Here is a 5,911-nt window from a genome sequence, read left to right on the forward strand (position 1 = left end):
GTATATAGTACTTTCTATTATAGTAAAGTAAGCCGTCCACGAAGGTCTACTTATAGTCTACTTTAGTCCGTAATAACCTATCTTACTATATTTTATATAACTTTAAAACTATCGGGTCTATCTTCTATAGATCTATAATTAACTAGGCGAGGTTAATTAGATATTCACGCTAGGTATTATCGCCCTTCCCGATAGCGCTAATAAACGGCCTACTAGGGACTTTAGTACCGCGTCTTTGGTTACCGGCTTTAGTCTTAGAGATTCGATTACTAGCATCGATATTAGTATCTCGCTAATTACCTAATAACTTAAAATCTAACCTCGTCCTTAAGAGTTAGGCCTATAGCTACTCTAGGACCCTATAGCTACTATAATTCTAGGCGCCTTCTTTATAGTTAGGTCTTCTTAATATTCTATTAGCTAGGTTTATACTTCTAGGTTAATAGTAGATTATAAAATAAAAATTCATAAGCTACTTAGCCTATTAAACCTATCAACAATTTAAAACCATCATACTTATAAACCCCTTTAAGTTATAGTAATTAGTTAGTAACTCGACGTTATATATGGCACCTTTAAGATAATATTACTACTATTTAAATAACTCTACTATTACTAGTAGCTCTTAGTTATAGATAGTATATCTAGTCTTAACATCGACTATTTTGCGTAAGAAGAACGTAACTAGATACTATTAGACCTTTTTAGACTTAGTTAGTCTAGGCTAGAAGAGAATACCTAAGATTATAAATTCTAACACGTTAGTTTTAACGCGGATAGATTTAGTCGGGTTAAAGTATACTAGTAATAGAGTAGTTATAAATACCTCTTTAATTTTCTTGAAGGAGGCCCTTTCGCCTTCCGATAATTCTATAGACTATGATTTAATATTATACTATTTCTATCTACCGCGGACCGTAATAGATAAATCTATAGTAGTAGTATACGCGTTAAGCGGTGCTACTAGCCGGGAGAAATACTTAACGAATTTTCGGTAGTAATTAGCGAATCTAATAAAGATACGTATATCTCGAACTAATTTTAGTTTAGACTAGTCTACGATAGTAGCGACTCTATCCCTTTCTATAGTTATATCTTAATTAGTAATAATAAAGCTAAGGAAGTTAATATGGTCCTAGTGGAACTCGCATTTAGATAGCTTAATATATAGCTTATATTTTTCTAGCCTATCTAGGACTACGCGTACGTGCTAGATGTATTCTTCTTTATTATTAGAGAAGATAAGGATGTTATTAAGGTATATAATGCACGTCGTGTCGAGTAGGCCTACTAGCGTGTTATTAATATACGCTTAGAAGGTTCCTAGCGCGTTAGTTAGTCTAAAAGGGACCACTATATACTTGAAGTATCTATAACGGGTTCTAAACGCCGTTTTCTACTTATCGCCCTTCTTAATACGTAGGCGGTAGTAGACGTCACGTAGATCGAGCTTAGTAAAGATCTTCGCGCGCCCTAGTCTATTAATAGACTTAGAGATAAGAGGTAGTAGGTAACGATTCTTTTATATAATATTATTTAGGCTATAGTAGTCGATATATAGACGGAGACTCCTATCCTTCTTCTTTATAAAGAGGATTAGAGCTCCGGCTAGAGATATACTAGGTCTAATCTATCCTCGCGTAAGGTTCTTTTCGATATATTCTTAGAGGACCTATAGCTCGGGTTCTAATAGAGGGTATATAGGTCCGTATAGGGGTTATTAACCGTCTTTAAGATTAATAGTAAGGTCGGTAGGTTAGTATTAAGGTAATTCGGACGAGTCGATCGCTAACGCGATATATTAGTATATTTTATACTAATATAGTAGGTTTTCGTCTACTTTAATACTAAGCTCTCTATTTTAAGTAAGTAAGAGGACATAGATAGCGGAGATTACCTTTTCGTAGTCCTTCTAGAATTATTCGTCGTTAACTAGCTATACTAGGTTCTATTATAGTAGGTACATGCGCCAGCCAGCTATTTTCTAGATAAAGTCTAGTTTCGGGTTATATTTTTTAAGCTATAGTATACTAAGGATTATATCGAAGGGACTATCTACCATAATAAAGGTTAAGTAGCAGGGTTTCTACTTCCCCCCGCTATCCTAGATGCTATATTTAATAGTATAGGTACCCTACGATTTAATAGAACTATCGATACCATAGAAGGTAGCACCTATTAGTACTTAAATATCGACGTTAAGTTCTTATGCTCGTTAAGTCGATATAACGTTAGTAGCTAAACTACTATCGAGTATTATAGTCTAATATTATCTATAAGAGACCTCGATAGGCCTAGCCTATAGTTTAATATACTAGTTAGCTAGTTATCCCTCTATTTTAGTTACGCCTACGAGTCGTGAGGGTTCCTTATAGATAGTTAGTTTTTTATATCGTATACCGGGTAGTTAGACGCGATGTATCCTAGCTACTAGTACTTATAGTATATAACTAACTTAGTATCTATATTAGTATTTAGTAGTTTCCCTAAGCGGTACTCGGGTGCTATATAGCCTATTCTACCATAGGTATAGTAGGTGACTTTAGGTCGTTTATATAAGTCGTTTCTCGCGTCTCGATATATTAACTAGTAGAAAGATCCACGGTATAGGCCTCGTCTTCTCGAGTTCGTGGAGTAGTAGCGCCTATAAGATATTCCGCGCGATCTATTACTAAACCGGTCCTCTTTAGACGATTTCGTATTAGATTAGATTAATAGGGATAGTCGTACGCCTATACGATGTTAGTTATTTATTATACGCTAATATCGTTCTACGAGATTCGCGAGTACCTAAAGGTTAGTAGAGATAGACGTTATAAGGTTAATATATTCCTTTACGCTCGGGTTAAGGGACCTTTTAAAGTTATCGCATTATTAAACTATATAATCTTCCTTAGCTTCTCTCTAAAGAGGTCGGAGGTATTTAAGGAGTTATAACAGGGATTATCTCTCTCGCTATTAAGTCTTAAAGATATAGCTCTAAGTCTATTCGTGTCGCTTAGCTCTATCGCCGAAGCATTAAAGAAGGAATTTAGTAAACGTATCCTAGTTATACGTATCCTTAGGGTGTTTAATTCGATGTACCATCTAACGTTTAGATAGTATTAGGTCTAGGTAGTTCTATACGAACCTAATCTTATTACTATCGTTTATGAATAGGTGGAAGAATCGGCTATACTAGTAAGCCTATTTATAAAAGCTCCTCCTGGTTTTACCGTCGAAGTAAGGTGGTTTCTTAGGCTAAGGTAACTAGGATAGTAATAGACTTAGTTAGACTGTTTCGGCTTAAGTTAGTCTATATTAGTGTAGGTTAGTTATTACTAGTACTAAAGCGCGTAGTATAGCTTTAAGTCTAGCGGTTCGTCCTTACGCTTTATTAAGTTCACGAAGTTACTACTCGAGCTAAGTCTAACGCTACCTCTCTATGTATAGCTTAGTATATATATCATTATAAGGGGTGGTTAATATTAGTCGGTTCTAACGAATTAATTCATTAACGTTAATAGGGTCTAGTCTTATAGTAAGGATAGGTCTAGTATAGTATAAACTAGACCGCGATAGAGTATAATGGACTCCTTCCTTATTATCTAGGTAATCTTCCACGGTTATATAGAATGCCGTACTAGTTATTAGTACGATAGTCTATAGAGTATACTTATTAGTAGAGGTGGTCGTAGAGAGACTATTCTCTTCGTTTAGATTTAGAGAGAGTCTCTCGTATAAGGTAGTACTACGGGTATTATAGCGCGTAGTAGGAGCTATCTCTATAAGCTACTATCGTACTATATAGAGAGAAATTAAAATATAAAGAGTAAAGACGTAGGATAGTAGTCTAATAGTTCATAGAGAGATATAGGAATGTATTTATAGAGTAATCTTACTCTTATACGAGGTTGATTCCTAACGAGTAGGAATCGGTTTATACGGTCTACTTATATAGTAACCTCGCTTAACTTAGCTGACTTAACCTAGCTCTGGCCACTACGTGGCTATATGGATTAGAATGGTCCATACAGGTCTATTATAGTTCCCGTCCTGATAAATTTACTCTACTTCTTCTCTAGATATACTAAAATCTAAAGATCTAACTATATTTATAGAGAAGAACTAAAAGGAGTAGAAAGACTAGAAGAGAGACTACGAAAAGTACTTCCTTAATAACCCTCTACTCTTTTCTACTAAAGTATAATATATTTTATTTAGAGAATAATACCTAGACTTATAATTCTATAATTAATAGAATAGATAGAAGGAAGTATAGCTACTATCTACGATAACTATAAAGAGTAAAGACGTAGGATAGTAGTCTAATAGTTTATAGAGAGACATAGGAATGTATTTTTAGAGTAGTCTTACTCTTATACGAGGTTGATTCCTAACGAGTAGGAATCGGTTTATATAGTCTACTTATATAGTGACCTTACTTAACTTAGCTAACTTAACCTAGCTCTAGCCACTACGTGGCTATATGGATTAGAATAGTCTATATAGATCTATTATGGTTCCCGTCCTAATAATATCCTTCTTCTTTTTATGCTTCGCCCCGAAGCACTTAAGTATATATAATTCTAAGTCTCTATAATCTATTATATATCTATATATCCGTAACTAAGTTCCTATAACGTTATAACTATTCTTAATATAGATAAACTCGAGATTCTAGTTTACTTTTACTAGTTCATGCACGCGCTTATCCCTTGCTTTATAGCTACTACCTAGGACACGTGATCGCCACTTTAGTCGAGTATATATTTGGCTTCGCTCGCCTTTAATTTTATTCTCTAGTATATCTATCTCGCTCTTAAGGTAAGTCGTTAATTCATATACTATCTTCCCTAGTTTAGGTTTAGAAGGGTCTATAGTAGTCTATTCTTATTAGAACCGGTCCTATATAACCTATTCGCGTTATTACGGTTACTAATTTAGCTTTGTTAATCGCCGTTAAGGGTAGACGAATATTCCTTTCTTAGATCTCTAGCTAATATATATATATAGATATCTAATACTAGTCCTATCTCTAAGCCTACCTCCTCCTCTCGTAAGACTCGCTCTAAAGGTATCGTCTGCTCTCTAGCCACGCCGGCTAAGAAGCCTATCTATCACGGTAGTATAAAGGCGCGCTCTAAGTTAGAGAAGAGAGTAGCTAGGGCTACTACTATTACTACCTCTACTACTAATATAGCTACTAGTCGCTCTAATCTAGGTAATCCTAGTACTAAACTTATAGATGAAGTAGTCGTAGGTTCTCCTCTCGCTCTAAAGCGTATACTATCTACTCTACCTTCTCTAGAGGATAAAGAAGATCTCGTTATAGATAATAATCGTAAGCCCTCGCGCTTACCTACGCCGCCGTCTTACCGCTCTTTCTTCTAGTCTAATATAGACTAATTTAGTCGCTCTAGATCCTTTTAGGACCTTAATATTTACTCTAAACCCTAGCCTACTAATAATAAGGCCTAGGTCGCCGAGGATACTAAACGTAGTTATGGTTTATACTATAGGAAAACGGTGAACTATAGTTTAATATACTATAAGTATATTAAGGGCTATACGGCCGGCTCTAAATATCTCTTTTACTCTAACTCTAGTATTAGCTACTACTCTACTAACCACGACGGGCCTATACGCCCTATCTTTACTCTACCTACCCGCTACCGCCGCTATACTATAACTAGTAAGACTTATCTATAGGTGAGTATAATAGGCTATCTTAATCTAGTGTAATCTAAAGTAGTCCGCGCTAATATATTCTTAGATTCCTATATATATATAAGATATATATAACGATCTTCGCGTCCGTGAGACCCTCAGGGGTTCTTATAGCCGCCTACCTACTATATAGAGGGAGTTTAGGGAGCGCTATAAGCTCTTCCTAGAGGTTATTAAAGTATAAGTTATAAGTACGTTAATT

Source organism: Pseudovirgaria hyperparasitica (genome assembly GCF_010093815.1).
Source record: "Pseudovirgaria hyperparasitica strain CBS 121739 unplaced genomic scaffold EJ05scaffold_8, whole genome shotgun sequence".
NCBI classification, from domain to species: domain Eukaryota; kingdom Fungi; phylum Ascomycota; class Dothideomycetes; order Acrospermales; family Acrospermaceae; genus Pseudovirgaria; species Pseudovirgaria hyperparasitica.